This window comes from Oncorhynchus gorbuscha, linkage group LG05 (genome assembly GCF_021184085.1).
Source record: "Oncorhynchus gorbuscha isolate QuinsamMale2020 ecotype Even-year linkage group LG05, OgorEven_v1.0, whole genome shotgun sequence".
Classification (NCBI taxonomy): domain Eukaryota; kingdom Metazoa; phylum Chordata; class Actinopteri; order Salmoniformes; family Salmonidae; genus Oncorhynchus; species Oncorhynchus gorbuscha.
Genome location: NC_060177.1, coordinates 86,685,984 through 86,707,366, shown reverse-complemented (window position 1 = coordinate 86,707,366; position 21,383 = coordinate 86,685,984). Strand labels below are relative to the sequence as shown.

Here is a 21,383-nt window from a genome sequence, read left to right as displayed (position 1 = left end):
TCAAATCCCCAAGCTGACAAGGTACAAATCTGTCGTTCTGCCCCTGAACAGGCAGTTAACCCACTGTTCCTAGGCCGTCATTGAAAATAAGAATTTGTTCTTAACTGACTTGCCTAGTAAAATAAAAGGTAAATTAAAAAATGACACCTTTGGAACATCTACATTATAATAAATGAATTCATGATTTATTTTAGTCAGGTCTAAAGAAACATTATGATATGAAGAAAATGCACTTGAGAAGAACAGAATATGACTTGTCCTATTGCATGTTATCTGGCTAGGTTCCATGCCATTGGCTGTAGGATTATTCATTTACCTGACAGGATATGCTTATAGGTCCCATGCCATTCTTTTATATTATATTATAGTAAGAAGAACATACCTTAACTGAATAAAATAGAAAGGATATTTTTTCCCCCATTCTGGAGCGAGTGCACATATGAAGTGATCATTTGAAACAGGTCCTATATGCTATATTTAGAGTTATTTATTTGGCAACTTCAGTTGTGAATGATACAAACATTAGAATGTCTAAGAAATCTAGGCATATATGGGCTGCATGATGGCGACTACAGGATATTGATGATTTTAGAAGGTTGCGGAAAAAAAGATTTCTCTCTGTTCCTCGCCTCAGGCTGCACAGCTGTTCTCTCATCAAGTGATCACATTTTCACCCATCAGACTATTCTCACCGTAATCTGGTCTTTACTAATAAGTAAGATCAGTGTCGATTTAGATTGGCCCATTATCAAAAGGGGCGTGAAGAGGGGCAGGGGGAAACAAATACGTAATCTGTGAATGGGAGGCTGCGCATGGAGGTCCGTTTTGTAGGCTACCGCCTCAATTGGTTGGCGCATGGACTCTACAAGGTGTCGAAAACGTTCCACAGGGATACTGGCCCATGTTGACTCCAATGATTCCCAGAGTCGTGTCAAGTTTGTGGGATGTCCTTTGGGTGGTGGGCCATTCTTCACACAGGAAACTGTTGAGGGTGAAAACCCAGCAGTGTGGCTGTTCTTGATATACTCAAACCGGTGACCCTGGCACCTAGTGCCATACCCTGTTCAAAAGCACCCCCTGAATGGCACATAGGCACAACACATGTCTCAATTGCAGCAAGGCTTGAAAACCCTTCTTTAAAATAAAATAATATTAGTCACATGCGCCGAATACAACCTTACAGTGAAATGCTTACAAGCCTTTAACCAACAATGCAGTTTAGAAAAATGAGTTTTAAAAAAATAGATACGTAAAAAAATAATTAAAGCTGCAGTAAAATAACAATAGCGAGCCTATATAAAGGGGGGTACCAGTAGAGTCAATGTGGAGGCTATATACAGGGGGTACCAGTAGAGTCAATGTGGAGGCTATATACAGGGGGTACCAGTAGAGTCAATGTGGAGGCTATATACAGGGGGTCACTATATACAGTAGAGTCAATGTATATACAGGGGGTACCAGTAGAGTCAATGTGGAGCCTATATACAGCCTATATACAGGGGGTACCAGTAGAGTCAATGTGGAGGCTATATACAGGGGGTACCAGTAGAGTCAATGTGGAGGCTATATACAGGGGGTACCAGTAGAGTCAATGTGGAGGCTATATACAGGGGGTACCAGTAGAGTCAATGTGGAGGCTATATACAGGGGGTACCAGTAGAGTCAATGTGGAGGCTATATACAGGGGTCAATGTACCAGTACAGAGTCAATGTGGAGCCTATATACAGGGGGTACCAGTAGAGTCAATGTGGAGGCTATATACAGGGGGTACCAGTAGAGTCAATGTGGAGGCTATATACAGGGGGTACCAGTAGAGTCAATGTGGAGGCTATATACAGGGGGTACCAGTAGAGTCAATGTGGAGGCTATATACAGGGGGGTACCAGTAGAGTCAATGTGGAGGCTAAATACAGGGGGGTACCAGTAGAGTCAATGTGGAGGCTATATACAGGGGTACCAGTAGAGTCAATGTGGAGGCTATATACAGGGGGTACCAGTAGAGTCAATGTGGAGCCTATATACAGGGGGTACCAGTAGAGTCAATGTGGAGGCTATATACAGGGGGTACCAGTAGAGTCAATGTGGAGGCTATATACAGGGGGTACCAGTAGAGTCAATGTGGAGGCTATATACAGGGGGTACCAGTAGAGTCAATGTGGAGCCTATATACAGGGGGTACCAGTAGAGTCAATGTGGAGGCTATATACAGGGGGTACCAGTAGAGTCAATGTGGAGGCTATATACAGGGGGTACCAGTAGAGTCAATGTGGAGCCTATATACAGGGGGGAGCCTACCAGTAGAGTCAATGTGGAGCCTATATACAGGGGGTACCAGTAGAGTCAATGTGGAGCCTATATACAGGGGGTACCAGTAGAGTCAATGTGGAGGCTATATACAGGGGGTACCAGTAGAGTCAATGTGGAGGCTATATACAGGGGGTACCAGTAGAGTCAATGTGGAGCCTATATACAGGGGGTACCAGTAGAGTCAATGTGGAGCCTATATACAGGGGGTACCAGTAGAGTCAATGTGGAGGCTATATACAGGGGGTACCAGTAGAGTCAATGTGGAGGCTATATACAGGGGGTACCAGTAGAGTCAATGTGGAGGCTATATACAGGGGGTACCAGTAGAGTCAATGTGGAGGCTATATACAGGGGGTACCAGTAGAGTCAATGTGGAGGCTATATACAGGGGGTACCAGTAGAGTCAATGTGGAGGCTATATACAGGGGGTACCAGTAGAGTCAATGTGGAGGCTATATACAGGGGGTACCAGTAGAGTCAATGTGGAGGCTATATACAGGGGGTACCAGTAGAGTCAATGTGGAGGCTATATACAGGGGGTACCAGTAGAGTCAATGTGGAGGCTATATACAGGGGGTACCAGTAGAGTCAATGTGGAGGCTATATACAGGGGGTACCAGTAGAGTCAATGTGGAGGCTATATACAGGGGGTACCAGTAGAGTCAATGTGGAGGGGGTACCAGTAGAGTCAATGGGAGGCTATATACAGGGGGTACCAGTAGAGTCAATGTGGAGGCTATATACAGGGGGTACCAGTAGAGTCAATGTGGAGGCTATATACAGGGGGTACCAGTAGAGTCAATGTGGAGGCTATATACAGGGGGGTACCAGTAGAGTCAATGTGGAGGCTATATACAGGGGGGTACCAGTAGTCAATGTGGAGCCTATATACAGGGGGTACCAGTAGAGTCAATGTGGAGGCTATATACAGGGGGTACCAGTAGAGTCAATGTGGAGGCTATATACAGGGGGTACCAGTAGAGTCAATGTGGAGCCTATATACAGGGGGGTACCAGTAGAGTCAATGTGGAGCCTATATACAGGGGGTACCAGTAGAGTCAATGTGGAGGCTATATACAGGGGGTACCAGTAGAGTCAATGTGGAGCCTATATACAGGGGGTACCAGTAGAGTCAATGTGGAGGCTATATACAGGGGGTACCAGTAGAGTCAATGTGGAGGCTATATACAGGGGGTACCAGTAGAGTCAATGTGGAGGCTATATACAGGGGGTACCAGTAGAGTCAATGTGCTGGGGCACCAGTTCGTCAAGGTAATTGAGGTAATATGTACATGCAGGTAGAGTTATTAAAGTGACTATGCATAGATAATAACAGAGAGTAGCAGCCGTGTAAATGCAAATAGTCTGGGTGGCCATTTTTTTTAGCTGTTCAGGAGTCTGGCTTGGGGGTAGAAGCTGTTTAGAAGCTTCTTGGATCTAGCCTTGGCGCCCCGGTACCACTGCTTGGGGGTAGAAGCTGTTTAGAAGCCTCTTGGATCTAGCCTTGGCGCCCCGGTACCGCTTGTTGTGCGGTAGCAGAGAGAACAGTCTGTGACTAGGGTGGCTGGAGTCTTTGACAATTTCTAGGGCCTTCCTCTGACTGATTACACTGATGGAAGTGGATTTAACAAGTGACATCAACAAGGGCTCATGGCTTTCACCTGGATTCACTTGGTCAGACTGTCATGGAAAGAGTGTTCCTAATGTTTTGTACACTCGGTGTATATTTCTAAACTATGAGATTAGAATTATACTGTGAAATTGTTTTTAAAAATCATGCACTTTTAGTGTAAGATCGCCTGAAATATCAGCCTGTTTTGGTGAGATGGAGTTTTGGCCTGACATCACCAGCCAGTAAATTAGTTGGACCAAGAAGAAAACTTCTCTGCCAATAACAGATGGTTGTCAGTTTTCCCCTTCCCAAGCCAGACCACTCAGACAGTCCGAGCTAAATTCTTGCTTGAGAAATTCCTCTCTGCTAAGAAGATATTTCTCTTCATTTTTGACCATTTTATTGAAAACAAAAATCACAGTAAGGTACTTCAATTGTTACCTAGAAATGATTTGATAGATATAAAAACCAGGGAACCAATAGGCTACATGGATGGAGAGAGAAGAGACAGAGAACCAATAGGCTACATGGATGGAGAGAGAAGAGACAGGGAACCAATAGGCTACATGGATGGAGAGAGAAGAGACAGGGAACCAATAGGCTACATGGATGGAGAGAGAAGAGACAGAGAACCAATAGGCTACATGGATGGAGACAGAAGAGACAGAGAACCAATAGGCTACATGGATGGAGAGACAGGGAACCAATAGGCTACATGGATGGAGACAGAAGAGACAGGGAACCAATAGGCTACATGGATCGAGAGACAGAGAACCAATAGGCTACATGGATGGAGAGACAGAGAACCAATAGGCTACATGGATGGAGAGAGAAGAGACAGGGAACCAATAGGCTACATGGATGGAGAGAGAAGAGACAGAGAACCAATAGGCTACATGGATGGAGAGACAGGGAACCAATAGGCTACATGGATGGAGAGACAGGGAACCAATAGGCTACATGGATGGAGACAGAAGAGACAGGGAACCAATAGGCTACATGGATGGAGAGAGTAGAGACAGAGAACCAATAGGCTACATGGATGGAGAGAGAAGAGACAGAGAACCAATAGGCTACATGGATGGAGAGACAGGGAACCAATAGGCTACATGGATGGAGAGACAGGGAACCAATAGGCTACATGGATGGAGACAGAAGAGACAGGGAACCAATAGGCTACATGGATGGAGAGAGAAGAGACAGAGAACCAATAGGCTACATGGATGGAGAGACAGAGAACCAATAGGCTACATGGATGGAGAGACAGAGAACCAATAGGCTACATGGATGGAGAGACAGGGAACCAATAGGCTACATGGATGGAGAGACAGGGAACCAATAGGCTACATGGATGGAGACAGAAGAGACAGGGAACCAATAGGCTACATGGATCGAGAGACAGAGAACCAATAGGCTACATGGATGGAGAGACAGAGAACCAATAGGCTACATGGATGGAGAGACAGGGAACCAATAGGCTACATGGATGGAGACAGAAGAGACAGGGAACCAATAGGCTACATGGATGGAGAGACAGAGAACCAATAGGCTACATGGATGGAGAGACAGAGAACCAATAGGCTACATGGATGGAGAGACAGAGAACTATATACAGGGGGTACCAGTAGAGTCAATAGGCTACATGGATGGAGACAGAAGAGACAGGGAACCAATAGGCTACATGGATCGAGAGACAGAGAACCAATAGGCTACATGGATGGAGAGACAGAGAACCAATAGGCTACATGGATGGAGAGACAGAGAACCAATAGGCTACATGGATGGAGAGAGAAGAGACAGAGAACCAATAGGCTACATGGATGGAGAGACAGGGAACCAATAGGCTACATGGATGGAGAGACAGGGAACCAATAGGCTACATGGATGGAGACAGAAGAGACAGGGAACCAATAGGCTACATGGATGGAGAGACAGAGAACCAATAGGCTACATGGATGGAGAGACAGGGAACCAATAGGCTACATGGATGGAGACAGAAGAGACAGGGAACCAATAGGCTACATGGATGGAGAGACAGAGAACCAATAGGCTACATGGATGGAGAGACAGAGAACCAATAGGCTACATGGATGGAGAGACAGAGAACCAATAGGCTACATGGATGGAGAGACAGGGAACCAATAGGCTACATGGATGGAGACAGAAGAGACAGGGAACCAATAGGCTACATGGATGGAGACAGAAGAGACAGGGAACCAATAGGCTACATGGATGGAGAGACAGGGAACCAATAGGCTACATGGATGGAGAGAGAAGAGACAGGGAACCAATAGGCTACATGGATGGAGAGAGAAGAGACAGGGAACCAATAGGCTACATGGATGGAGAGACAGGGAACCAATAGGCTACATGGATGGAGACAGAAGAGACAGAGAACCAATAGGCTACATGGATGGAGAGAGAAGAGACAGGGAACCAATAGGCTACATGGATGGAGAGAGAAGAGACAGGGAACCAATAGGCTACATGGATGGAGAGAGAAGAGACAGGGAACCAATAGGCTACATGGATGGAGACAGAAGAGACAGGGAACCAATAGGCTACATGGATGGAGACAGAAGAGACAGGGAACCAATAGGCTACATGGATGGAGACAGAAGAGACAGGGAACCAATAGGCTACATGGATGGAGAGACAGAAGAGACAGGGAACCAATAGGCTACGTGGATGGAGAGAGAAGAGACAGAGAACCAATAGGCTACATGGATGGAGAGAGAAGAGACAGGGAACCAATAGGCTACATGGATGGAGAGAGAAGAGACAGGGAACCAATAGGCTACATGGATGGAGACAGAAGAGACAGGGAACCAATAGGCTACATGGATGGAGAGACAGAAGAGACAGGGAACCAATAGGCTACATGGATGGAGAGAGAAGAGACAGGGAACCAATAGGCTACATGGATGGAGACAGGAGAGACAGGGAACCAATAGGCTACATGGATGGAGAGACAGAAGAGACAGGGAACCAATAGGCTACGTGGATGGAGAGAGAAGAGACAGAGAACCAATAGGCTACATGGATGGAGAGAGAAGAGACAGGGAACCAATAGGCTACATGGATGGAGACAGAAGAGACAGGGAACCAATAGGCTACATGGATGGAGAGAGAAGAGACAGGGAACCAATAGGCTACATGGATGGAGAGAGAAGAGACAGGGAACCAATAGGCTACATGGATGGAGACAGAAGAGACAGGGAACCAATAGGCTACATGGATGGAGAGACAGAAGAGACAGGGAACCAATAGGCTACATGGATGGAGAGAGAAGAGACAGGGAACCAATAGGCTACATGGATGGAGAGAGAAGAGACAGGGAACCAATAGGCTACATGGATGGAGAGAGAAGAGACAGGGAACCAATAGGCTACATGGATGGAGAGACAGAAGAGACAGGGAACCAATAGGCTACATGGATGGAGACAGAAGAGACAGGGAACCAATAGGCTACATGGATGGAGAGAGAAGAGACAGGGAACCAATAGGCTACATGGATGGAGAGAGAAGAGACAGGGAACCAATAGGCTACATGGATGGAGACAGAAGAGACAGGGAACCAATAGGCTACATGGATGGAGAGACAGAAGAGACAGGGAACCAATAGGCTACATGGATGGAGAGAGAAGAGACAGGGAACCAATAGGCTACATGGATGGAGACAGAAGAGACAGGGAACCAATAGGCTACATGGATGGAGAGAGAAGAGACAGGGAACCAATAGGCTACATGGATGGAGAGACAGAAGAGACAGGGAACCAATAGGCTACATGGATGGAGAGAGAAGAGACAGGGAACCAATAGGCTACATGGATGGAGAGAGAAGAGACAGGGAACCAATAGGCTACATGGATGGAGACAGAAGAGACAGGGAACCAATAGGCTACATGGATGGAGAGACATAAGAGACAGGGAACCAATAGGCTACATGGATGGAGAGAGAAGAGACAGGGAACCAATAGGCTACATGGATGGAGAGAGAAGAGACAGGGAACCAATAGGCTACATGGATGGAGAGAGAAGAGACAGGGAACCAATAGGCTACATGGATGGAGACAGAAGAGACAGGGAACCAATAGGCTACATGGAGACGAGGTCACCAGTGCCCCATCACTGTTCCCACATCGCAACCTGGACCCTAATCCACAAAGTCTCTCAGGAGTACTGATCTATGATCAGTTTTGCCTTTTAAATCATAAGGAATCAGATGATCTGGATTTATGGACAGATCCTAGATCAGCACTCCTACTCCTTGCGGATACGAGTCCTGATCTGTCAAAGAGTGAAAGAGCGAGAGAGCTCGTCATCGATTACATAACAGTGCAATCAGCAGTGCTATCAAAACAGTGTTGCACCAATGATTTGTTTTCTCCAGCAGCGGTGGCTAAGTTAGCGTGGCACAGTCTCTGACCTAACAAGAGGTCCCTCCTCTTGGCTGCATAGAAAACATGTTGCTGTTTTATCATTTCATTTGTTTCATCTTTAAGCCCTCTGAGTGACTTAAACACTAGAACAAAATCAATGTGGGTGCCATGAAAGTACATTTTGGAATTTCAGATTTGTATTTTTTTTTTATCTTGTGGTTGTTAGTTCTCAAAAATATACAGCTCTATTTTCAACATACTTTATATCTGATTGTAGTCATTTAAAGTTTAAAAACGGAAAACTTTCTATCATCCTAAAAATTATTTTTGAGATGGTAAAAGAGCTGAGAAGATGTATTTTTTTTTACCATATTCATTTACAACGAATCACAGTAAGGTTCTCGTTAGCCAGTAATGATTTGATATTGAGATAAAAAATAAAAATGCTGCATTGCACCTTTAACTAGCGACAGCACAAACTGCTCTGGGATCAGGTTAAATGACCTTTATCTGCAGAGTCAGCAGGAAACTCAGAACTCAGGGAAAGTGGAAGACAATCAGCAGGAAACTGTGCAGTATTACTATAATAACCTCAAATAAAGGACGGGTGTTCTCTTTCATCACCGTCTGCCTGACACCACACTGCCCCAGGTCTGCTAGAGGTTATTCAATGTAGGCTATCACAACACACAGACAGGACATCTAGGAGGGGGGTCAATGGAAGGAACTGAGACGGCGTTACAGTTAGACACTACAGCAACTTAAATGAGCTTGGCGTTTATGCATGCAATATACACACAGATGACTTTCTCTAAAATCAGCAATAAGTTGTGTATATATATATATATATATAAATGCCATGACATAAACCATATATTTATGAGAGAAAGTCAATCATTAAATGTAGGCGCTACTTTTGACTGAACAAAATCTTCTCTGAACTGTGAAGTCAGCCTGGCACAGAAACCCACATGCCGTCTGACCTCGATAACAAAAGTTATAAAAGTTGATCAAAGCAATTTGATGAATGTAAAAATGTTTAAAAAATGAATAAAGTTAAAAAGAACAGTGACGGAACATTTTAAAGTTTGTTTATAAAGTTGTCTCAAAATCTTGCTGAAAACATCACTATCCTGAAGACGTAGGCTAGACACATGATACACCAGCACCAGCACACTTAAGAGTTCTCAGCCCACTTTAGAAACCTTTGTAATATTCTATATCCGACAAAACCACAATTCCCCCAACTCCACATAGCATAATAAGGAACAAACGATTTACAGGTTGAAAATCAAAAAGTAACTTGCCAGCTTTAGAAGATCTTTCTTGTCAGACAAATAAAAAACGTTGATAAAAGCTGAAGCTTTCGCCTCAGAAACAGGTTGCACTTTGAGTCTTCTTAAAGAGGTTTTGACTGACAAGAGTATCTTATAGTGTACGGGGAGATGGGGGAGGGGTGGGAGGGGGTGTAAACTATGTAAAGGAGAGATGGGGGAGAAAAGCCCACAACACAACCCTAACATTCTGTGAGAACGTAATTACAGAGTTCAGTAAAATCTCAGGACAGGTGATGTTATTAACCAACACTGACATTGTCATTAGATGACAAAGCATTTAATAGATCAGGGACACTCAGAAAGCACACACACACACACACACACACACACACACACACACACACACACACACACACACACACACACACACACACACACACACACACACACACACACACACACACACACACACACACATCACATTTATTTATATAGCCCTTCGTACATCAGCTGATATCTCACACACACTTCCATTAATAGAATTCTTCACAGTAGTGAAGTAATAAATTGCGCAACCTTACAAAACAGTTTCTGGCAAGATGTCTTTATTTTTATTTTTTTAATACAGTGTGCTTCTTCGCCGAGGGCAGCCTTGTGAGAATCCGTAGGCGAGCGAGTAAACTCCTACTGCCATCCGCTCTTCATGCTAAAGTGCAAACATCCCTGTATATATTGTTATTCTTCTTTACTGCTGAGATCTTTAATTACTTGTTACTTTTATCATTTTATTTTTTAAACTGCACTATCGGTTAGGGGCTCGTAAGTAAGCATTTCATTGTTAGGTTGTATTCGGCACGTGACTAATTTGATTTGATTATTGGAAAATTAAATTGATAACCTACAATTAAGATTATCCTACCAACGGGAAATCAAAAACTAACATTTTATTTTTCACCGAGACGTGTCTGAACGACGAACCGGACAATATAGAGCGAGCGGGATTTTCCATGTACCTCTGGTAAAACAGGGGGTGGGGGTGTGTGTCTATTTGTCAATAACAGCTTGTGCGCAATGTCTAATATTAAAGTCTTGAGGTATTGCTCGCCTGAGGTAGAGTACGTTATGAAAAGCTGTAGACCACACTATCTACCAAGAGAGATCTCATCTATATTATTCGTAGCTGTCTATTTACCACCCCAGAACGAAGCTGGCACTAAGACCGCTCTCAACCAACTCTATAAGGCCATAAGCAAAGAAAATGCTCACCCAGAAGAGACACTCCTAGCGGCCCGGGAACATTAATGCAGGAAAACTTAAATCAGTTTGAACAAATCTTTACCAACATGTCACATGTGCAACCAGGAAAAAATTAAATAAATCCTAGACCACCTTTATGCATACAAAACTCTCCCCCGCCCTCCATTTGGCAAATCTGACCATAATTATATCCTCCTGATTCCTGCGTACAAGTAAAAACTAAAGCAGGAAGCACCAGTGACTGGCTCAATACGGAAGTGGTCAGATGACGCGGATGTTAAACTACAGGACTGTTTTACTAGAACAAACTGGAATATGTTCCGGGATTCATCCAATGGCATTGAAGAGTATACCACCCCAGTCATCGGCTTCATCAATAAGTGCATCAACGAGATCGTCCCCACAGTGACTGTACGTACATACCCTAACCAGAAGCCATGGATTACAGGCAACATTCGCATTGAGCTAAAGGCTAGAGCTGCCGCTTTCAAGGAGCGGGAGACTAATCCGGACGCTTATAAGAAATCCCGCTATGCCCTCAGACAAACAATCAAACAAGCAAAGCGTCAATACAGGATTAAGATTGAATCCTACTACACCGGCTCTGACACTCATCGGATGTGGCAGGGCTTGAAAACTATTACGGACTACAAAAAGGGAAACTCAGACACGAGCTTCCCATTGACGCATGCCTACCAGACGAGCTAAATGCCTTTTATGCTTGCGTCGAAGCATGCAACACTGAAGCATGCACAAGAGCACCAGCTGTTCTGGATGACTGTGTGATCACGCTCTCGGTAGCCGATGTGAACAAAACCTTTAAAACAGGTCAAAATTCACAAAGCCGCAAGGCCAGACGGTTTACCAGGACGTGTATACAAAGCATGTGCGGACCAACTGTCAAGTGTCTTCGCTGACATTTTCAACCTCTCCCTGACCGAATCTGTAATACCTATGTTTCAAGCAGACCACCATAGTTCCAGTGCCCAAGGAAGTGAAGGTAACCTGACTAAATGATTACCGCCCCGTGGCACTCACGTCGGTAGCCATAAAGTGCTTTGAAAGGCTGGTCATGGCTCACATCAACAACACCCTCCCGGACACCCTAGACCCACTCCAATTTGCATACCGCCCCAACAGATCCACAATCTCAATCGCACTCCTCACTGCCCTTTCTCACCTTGACAAAAGGAACACCTATGTGAGAATGTGAGAATGCTGTTCATTGACAACAGCTCAGCATCCAACACCATAGTGCCCACAAAGCTCAACACTAAGATAAGGACTCTAGGACTAAACGCCTCCCACTGCAACAAGATCCTGGACTTCCTGACGGGCCGCCCCCAGGTGGTAAGAGTAGGCAACAACACGTCTGCCACACTGATCCTTAATACTGGGGTCCCTCAGGGGTGTGTACTTAGTCCTCTCCCGTATTCCTTGTTCACCAATGACTGCGAGGCCAAACACAACTCAAACACCATCATTAAGTTTGCTGACGACACAACAGTGGTAGGCCTGATCACTGACAACGATGAGACAGCCTACAGGGAGGTGGTCAGAAAACTGGCAGTGTGGTGCCAAGACAACAACCTCTCCCTTAATGTGAGCAAGACAAAGGAGCTGATCGTGGACTACAAGAAAAGGCGGGCCGAACAGGCCCCCATTAACATTGACAGGGCTGTAGTGGAGCGGGTGGAGAGTTTCAAGTTCCTTGGTGTCCACATCACCAACGAACTATCATGGTCCAAACACACCAAGACAGTCGTGAACAGGGCACGACAAAACCTTTTCCCCCCTCAGGAGACTGAAAATATTTGCTATTGGTCCCCAGATCCTCAAAAGGTTCTACAGCTGCACCATCAAGAGCATCCTATCCGGATGCATTACCACCTGGTATGGCAACTGCTCGGCATCTGACCAAAAGGCGCTACAGAGGGTAGTGCAAACGGCCCAGTACATCACTGGGGCCAAGCTTCCTGCCATCCAGGACCTATATAATAGGTGGGTGGCGTCAGATTAAAGCCCATAAAATTGTCAGAGACTCTAGTCACCCAAGTTATAGACTTCTCTCTGCAACCGCACGGCAAGAGGTACCGGAGCACCAAGTCTAGGACCAAAAGGCTCCTCAACAGCTTCTACCCCCAAGCCATAAGACCGCTGAACAATTCATAAAATTGCCACCGACATTCAACCTCCCCCCTTTTGTACAATGATGCTACTCGCTATTTATTATCTGTGCATAGACATTTCACCCCCACCTACATATAGAAATGACCTCAACTAACCTGTATCGCCGCTCAGTGACTCTGTACCGGTGCCCCCGAAATATAGCCTCGTTATTGTTATTCTTATTGTGTTACTTCTTATTTTAGTCTACTTGGTAACTATTTTCTTAACTCTTCTTGAACTGCACTGTTGGTTAAGGGCTTGTAAGTCAACATTTCACGGTAAAGTCTACACTTGTTGTATTCGGCGCATGTGACAAATAAAGTTTGATTTGATTTCATCACGTTGAAACAATAGCTATTGAAGAGAATAAAAGTGGTTTAATGAATGACAGAGATAGCGACAATCAACACTATTTAGTCCTAGATAGACGTCTACTGCATTCCCTCTCCCTCATCCTTAATCAAACAGGTCAGATCAAATCCAATCCATTTTTATTCGTCACATGCACCGAATACAACAGGTGTAGTAGACCTTACAGTGAAATGCTTACTTACAAGCCCTTAACTATATTTCTTGAACTGCATTGTTGGTTTAGAAAATATTTACGAAATAAAGTTTCAAAAATAACAATAACGAGGATACATACAGGGGGTACTGGTAACAAGTAAATGTGCAGGGTAGGTTAGGGTTAGTTGAGGATTATGCTAGTATCTTCTGGCCGGGGAGGTTTTGTTAGACATACTGCGGTACTTTGGCGACTAAGAACGCATTCTTTAAAACATCCCACTTTGGGCTGGAAGTGTCCATGTGTAGTACATACAGAGCCTTAAAAGTATTAACCCCCCGGATACTTTCTCTACATTTTGTTGTGCCCGAATATAAAAAGGATTTAATTGAGATTTTGTCAATGGCCTACACACAGTACCCTAAAATGACAATGTGGAATTATGTTTATATACATTTTAACAAATGAAAAGCTGAAATGTCTTTAGTCAATAAATATTCAACCCTTTTGTTATGTCAAGCATAAATAACTTCAGGAGCAAAAATGTGGTTAAACCCTTAAAAGGCGATATAAATAGACTCTTGTCAAATTTAAACCTGTCAGTTTAAGTTAGAGATGTGTTGAATTGGATGTGTCTCCATCCACCGATGTTACACTTCAGCATCTGCAGTGAAAGGTGACATCGAGAGATGTGTCAGACCATAAGACACCACGAAAATCTGTCTTCTCACAAAGTCGTCGGTAGCGTCCGAACGGTTTGCCCTAAAAACTATTACGACCCGTCTATGGAAAGCTGAGACTCTTATGATGTCAGTGTTTTTCTCTGGGACGCCCACAGGCTTCAAGACTTATTGAAGTTCCCCCCTGTACAAGTCGAGAAAAAAATCATGGAAGTATACTGAAAAAATATATAAAAACAACATGTAATAATTGCAGTAATGATTTTACTGAGTTACAGTTCATTTCAGGAAATGTGTCAATTTAAATCAATTCATTAGGCCCTAATCTATGGATTTCACATGACTGGGCAGTGGCACAGCCATGGGTGAGAATAGGCCTTGGGAGCCAGGCGGTCCCACTGGGGAGCCAGGCGGTCCCACTGGGGAGCCAGGCGGTCCCACTGGGGAGCCAGGCGGTCCCACTGGGGAGCCAGGCGGTCCCACTGGGGAGCCAGGCCCAGCCAATCAGAATTAGTTTTTCCCCACACAAGGGCTTTATTACAGACAGAAATAGTCCTCAATTTCTCCAGATTTCCGGGTGGCTGGTCTCAAGACGATCCTGCAGGTTTAAAAACCTGTATTGGAGAGGCCGGTTGGAAGTACTGCCAAATTCTCTAAAACGACGTTGGAGGCGGTTTGTGGTAGAGAAATTAACATTAGATTTTCTGGCAACAGCTCTGGTGAACATTCCTGCAGTCAGCATACCAATTGCACGCTCCATCAAAACTTGAGGAATCTGTGGCATTGTGTTGTGAAACTTTTTGTCCCCGTACAAAAGTGCACCTGTTTAATGATCATGCTGTTTAAAATCAGCTTCTTGATATGCCACACCTGTCAGGTGGATGGATTATTCTGGCAAATGAGAACTACTCACTAACATGGATGTAAACTAATTTGTGGACAAAATCTGAGAGAAATAAGATTTTTGTTCGTATGGAACATTTCTGGGATCTTTTATTTCAGCGCAAGAAACATGGGACCAACACTTCAACACTTTATATGCGTTTATATTTTTGTTCAGTAAATGACTGTTTAGTGCAAAAAATAGAAGGATAAATACAAAAATATATATATATATATTATGTTTGTTTCCTGATCTCTCAGATATAGGATAGACAGTTCAGAATCAACTTCCTTTAACTGTAAATATGTTATTCAATGTGTTTGTATTGGCTAATAGCAGAAAGGTCAAATAAATGGTACAAAAAAAAACATTGTTATATATTTCAATATCAATATCAAGTAGCAAAATGATCCTTGGTATGAACTTCTTTAAAAACCATCCATGTAGCTTAGTAGAACCCCCCCCCCCCCCCCCCGGCTTAGACAGGTCTTAGACTTATCGGTTGACAAGTAACATAATATGTTGTATGGACTCAATAAGTGTTTAAAAGGGTTTTTGAATGACTACATAATCTCTGTACACCACACATACAATTATCTTTGGTCACTCGGTTGAGCAGTGACTTTCAAAACAGACTCAATCACAAAGACCAGGGAGGTTGGTAGAAGCCATCATTGAATATACCTTTGAGCACGGTGAAGTTATTAATTACACTTTGCATGATGAATCAATACACCCAGTCACTGCAAAGACACCGGCGTCCTTCCTAACACAGTTGACAAAGAGAAAGTAAACCGCTCAGGGATTTCACCATGAAGCCAATGGTGACTTTAAAACAGTTAAAGTTGAATGGCTGTGAAAGGAGAAAACTGAGGATGGATCAACAACATTGTAGTCATTCCACCATACTAACCTAAATGACACAGGAGGAAGCCTGTACAGCCTGTACAGAATACAAATATTCCAAAACATGCATCCTGTTTGCAATGAGGAACTAAAGTAAAACTACAAAACATGTGGCAATAGAAATTAACTTAATGTCCTGAATAAAAAGCGTTATGTTCTAGAAAAATCCAACACCACATCACTGAGTACCACTTCATAAATTCAAGCATGATGGTGGCTGCATCTATTATGAGTATGCTTGTCATCGGCAAGAACTAGGGAGTTTTTCAGGATAAAAAGAAACAGAATAGAGCTAAGCACAGGTAAAATGCTAGAGGAAAACAAATTCACCTTTTAGCGGGTCAATAACCTAAAACACAAGGCCAAATCTACACTGGAGCTTACCAAGACGACATTGAATGTTCCTGAGTGGCCTAGTTACAGTTTTGACTTAAATCTGCTTTAAAATATATGGCAAGAATTGAAAATGGCTGTCAAGCCATGATCAACAACCAACTTGACAGAGCTAGAATATTTTTTTTAAGAATAATGTGCAAATAACTTGCTAATAACACTAATGTTAGATAAAAAAAAGTTTTTTAACTTTGACATTACAGTATTATGTAGATTGTTGACAAAAAAAAGTAATACAATTGAATGCATTTTAATCCCACCTTGTAACACAACAAAATGTGCATAAAGTCAAGGGGTGTGAATACTTTCTGAAGGTACTGTACATGCATAATCTATGAGCATAATTACTGTTTTAGTTAAATTACACAGAAAGTTCCTCATTTGAAAGCAACTTGTATGGACGCTGCTCCGTGCCTTTTCCCATACATTTCACCCCACATGGGCCAGCCCCCTAGCAATTCAGATTGTAGCCAATGAGCTCCAGCCCCTTGCATTTGAGTGACAGCTACCAAGAGACAAGCCCAGTATTATACATTCTTTATTTTAGCCTTATTTTACCAGGTAACTTGACTGAGAACACATTCTCATCTTACAGCAACTACCTGTTGAATAGTTACATGGGAGAGGAGAGGGGATGAATGAGCCAACTGGAAGCTGGGGATGATTAGGTGGTCATGATGGTATGAAGGCGAGATTGGGAATTTGGCCAGGACACACCCCTACTTTTAGGATTGGCTCTCTCCAAACATAATACACTTGATTCTAGAATGAAAATAAAATAAAACCTTTTTATAAAAAAATATTTTTTAAACGCAACAAGCAGCATTTTGAACAATTTTACTGAGTTACAGTTCATATAAGGGTATCAGTAAATTGAAAAATGAATGAGGCCCTAATCTGTGGCTTTGGGGAGCCCTGCCTAAAGGGTTAGGGTCCCCCACATGGCCATATTTCCATGTTTTACAGCTGCGTACCTTTGCCTAAACATTAGACTGTTACCATGGTTACCCCATGGATATTCAGTCAGAAATAAATCTGCCTTAAAAATAAATACCACAAGAGTCTCTACAACCCAGAATGTTAAATGAAATATTGACACACGGTTGCACAGTGCATTTGGAAAGTATTCAGTCCCCTTGACTTTTTCCACATTGCTACACTACATCCGTATTCTAAATTGTATTAAATTGTAGTTCCCCCCCCTCAATCTACACACAACACCAATAAAAAAAAACATTTTTTTTTTTTATGTTAGCAAAAAAATGAATTATCACATTTACATAAGTATTCAGACACTTTACTCAGTACTTTGTTTTCACACCTTTGGCAGCAATTACAGCCTAGAATCTTCTAGGCTACAAGCTTGGCACATCTTTATGTGGGGAGTTTCTCCCATTCTTCTCAACAGGTCCTCTCAAGCTCTGTCAGGTTGGATGGGGAGCGTCGCTGCACAGCTATTTTCAGGTCACTCCAAAGATCTTCGATCGGATTCAAGTCCAGGCTCCGGCTGGGCCACTCAAGGAAATTCAGAGATTTGTCCCAAAGCCACCCCTGTAATCGCTGCCAAAGGTTCTTCAACAAAGTACTGAGTAACGGGTCTGAATACTTATGTAAATGTCATGAGTTTTTTTTACATTTTATATATACATTTGCTAACATTTCAAAAAAACTGTTTTTGCTGTGTCATTATTGGGTATTGTGTGTAGATTGATGAGGGGGGAACGATGTAATATACTTTTGAATAAGGCTGTAACATATCAAATTGTGGAAAAAGTAGTTTCCGAATGCCCTGTACATTCTGCTGGTCCTTTTGATGGTAGGTGGTAAGGCTTGCCCGACTTTTTGCAGCAGCCTTGGGTTCTATCGCTTGTATTTTTAATTTCTAAACACATTGCACAATATGTCAACAATAACTGATTACTGTTACAGGCAGTGAGTGGCACAATCAGTTAGCGTGCAGCTTAGACCCAGTCAATGTAACAACAATCAGTTAGCATGCAGCTCAGACCCAGTCAATGTAACAACAATCAGTTAGCATGCAGCTCAGACCCAGTCAATGTAACAACAATCAGTTAGCATGCAGCTCAGACCCAGTCAATGTAACAACAATCAGTTAGCATGCAGCTCAGACCCAGTCAATGTAACAACAAGAGCAGGTCCTTGTTTTGTTGACCAATAAAAAGAATGCGCTAATAAATGCAATTGTGTGGGGGGCCCAATACACATTTTTTTTTAATTGGGGGGGGGGGGGGTATTGTTTTAACACTCATTCCGCTATTACTGTAGACATTAAATACAATTTAAGGAATTACAATACATAATTATTACATTTACGGTAGCTCCTTTAACACCACAGTAAGTGTACATTTCCAAGGTAGCCTAGTGGTTAGAGCGGTGGACTTGTAACCGGAAGGTTGCAAGTTCAAATCCCCGAGCTGACGAGGTACACTGAACCGGCAGTTAAACCCCCTGTTCCTGGGCTGTCATTGAAAATAAGCTTTTGTTCTTAATAACTGACTTGCCTCGTAAAATAAAATAAATACGCGCAAATATGTTGATGTGATATAAAAGTAAGTTAGATGGCTTTATGTTTATTGAACTGTACCGCAATTGTGAATTGATTCACGTTTAAATTGAGTATTTATTTATTTTTACCGGTAAAGCCAATTCGCGTCTAAACAGATCATGTAAGATCATTCATAAGGAGTAACGTTAGGCTCATTTCGTCCATTATTGAGCTAGCAGCTAACGTTAGCTAACTAGCTTTGTTAGCTAGCCTTGTCAACAAGCCCATTCACAATGAGACCCCACTTTTCGCAAAGCCTATGCATACAAGAGACATGTTAACATTGATAATAGTCGGCTCAATTGTATATTCGTGGACTAGCTCGCAAGCTACGACGACGACAGACCAAGAAGCATCATTGGATGATGTGATGCATGCTCACCTACCCGCTGGGGAAGATCAGCTCGCTAACTAACTCCCGCACGTGTGATGTCTTCCTTACTTTGCATATATATATATATATATTGCAATCAATCGTCCATAAAGAAGGCACCCTTTTCAATGCATCACAAATGCAACAAAGGCTACTAATCTCCCTCTCTCATGCCAAAGATAACGCTGGACCAGATATGATCTTGTTTCTCGGCCCATTCGCTGTATGAGAAGCAGTGACGTTGAAAGACCGCCCCTTACCGCGCATTACATTTTGTCCCGGTTTAAAATCGGACTCAATGTGTTTATGTTTGAGCTTTCGTTCCTCCCCTCTAAAATCGTCAAAATTGATATTGTAGTTAAAATATGATTTTCAGGTACTATTCTGATTAGGGCATAATAGACATTAGGACTTATTAGCAGGCTTTGCATTGATATAGCTACTGAATAGTTTTCTGGAATGACATGTTGATGATGACATCCCATTCATGAATGTTGTTAACCAGTCTTTTCTTAGGATTTAGCGCCTTCAAGCGGATATAACAGATATGCTACATATACTTATAACAGGACAGGACCCAATTCGGTCAGTGGTTCCCAGGGGACATTAATTCATGTGTAATAGTTAGGTACCGCTGACTTGGGCCAGGGTTCCGGTCTTGAAGCACGGTTTCGACTGCTCCTACAGTTTTGCTTCGGTACTGCAGTTTAACTGACGTCCGGCACAGAAAGAGAATTTGCATACACGGCCACATAGAGAAATCAAATGAGAAAATTCCTAATAAGACACTTTAGTCATCACCTTTGTGCACAAAACATCCATTAAAGTATTCAAATAATTGTGTATAGGCTGTGTGTGTGTGTGTGTGTGGGTATGGGTGTGTGTGTGTGTATAGGCTGTGTGTGTGTATAGGGTGTGTGTGTGTATAGGGTGTGTGTGTGTGTAGGGTGTGTGTTTATAGGCTGTGTGTGTATTGGGTGTGTGTGTGTAGGGTGTGTGTGTGTGTAGGGTGTGTGTGTGTGTGTATATAGGGTGTGTGTGTATAGGCTTTGTGTGTATAGGTTGTGTGTGTATAGGGTGTGTGTGTATAGTGTGTGTGTGTGTGTGTGTGTGTGTATATATAGGGTGTGTGTGTATAGGGTGTGTATGTGTAACAGTATCATTTTAAACCGTCCCCTCGCCCATACCCGGGCGCGAACCAGGGACCCTCTGCACACATCAACAACAGCCACCCACAAAGCATCGTTACCCATCGCTCCACAAAAGCCGCGGCCGTTTCACATCCGTTACATATGTATAGGGTGTGTGTGTGTGTAGGAGGTGTATGTATAGTGTGTGTGTATAGGGTGTGTGTGTATAGGGTGTGTGTGTGTATAGGGTGTGTGTATATAGGGTGTGTGTGTGTGTATAGGGTGTGTGTGTATAGTGTTGTGTGTGTGTATATAGGGTGTGTGTATAGGGTGTGTGTGTATGTATATGCTGTGTGTGTATATGCTGTGTGTGTATAGGGTGTGTGTGTGTATATGCTGTGTGTGTATAGGGTGTGTGTGTATAGGGTGTGTGTATATAGGGTGTGTGTGTATAGGCTGTGTGTGTATAGTGTTGTGTGTTTGTATATAGAGTGTGTGTGTATAGTGTGTGGCGGTGTCATTGTTCTCCTAGTCATTTTTTTAGGCTTTTTAGAGCCATTTGAAAACCATGCTGCCCTAATTAGGGTGTTAGAAGGCATGTTTGTTTTATCAGTGTTTCTTTATGTTTGATAATATTGTGATTGTGTAGAGTTATGCCACTGCAGTAATGCCCTGTTTGGAGAGGCTTTACGTTCCAAGCAGTTAAAAGCACCCTCTTTTATAAGGTGATTAATTGTCTTAGTGAACTAATTTGTATTTCTATTCCGTTTACTTGTCTAGTGCAGACAATCGTAGCTTTGCATAAATGATCATGGACCTACAGTCATACAGTTTATTGATTGTGTCCAGCTCGCTAATAATCACTGAGATGAATGCTAATGTAACAGTATAACTTTAGACCGTCCCCTCGCCCATACCCGGGACCCTCTGCACACATCAACA

At 43.1% G+C, this 21,383-nt stretch overlaps 1 protein-coding gene across 4 annotated transcripts in view; it reads right to left on the bottom strand.

Annotated features, from left to right (window-relative positions):
• The window catches only part of slc39a14 (solute carrier family 39 member 14), a 53,534-nt gene extending 34,013 nt beyond the window's left edge, over positions 1-19,521 (bottom strand). For 3 of the 4 annotated variants that reach the window (XM_046351424.1, XM_046351423.1, XM_046351421.1), the window contains exon 1: positions 19,325-19,521. The gene's annotated coding sequence lies outside the window, so the exon portion shown is untranslated. Of the gene's footprint in view, positions 1-19,320 lie in introns of all 4 variants that reach the window. The other variant, XM_046351422.1, reaches the window with a different exon arrangement.
• Between the last annotated feature and the right edge of the window lie 1,862 nt (positions 19,522-21,383).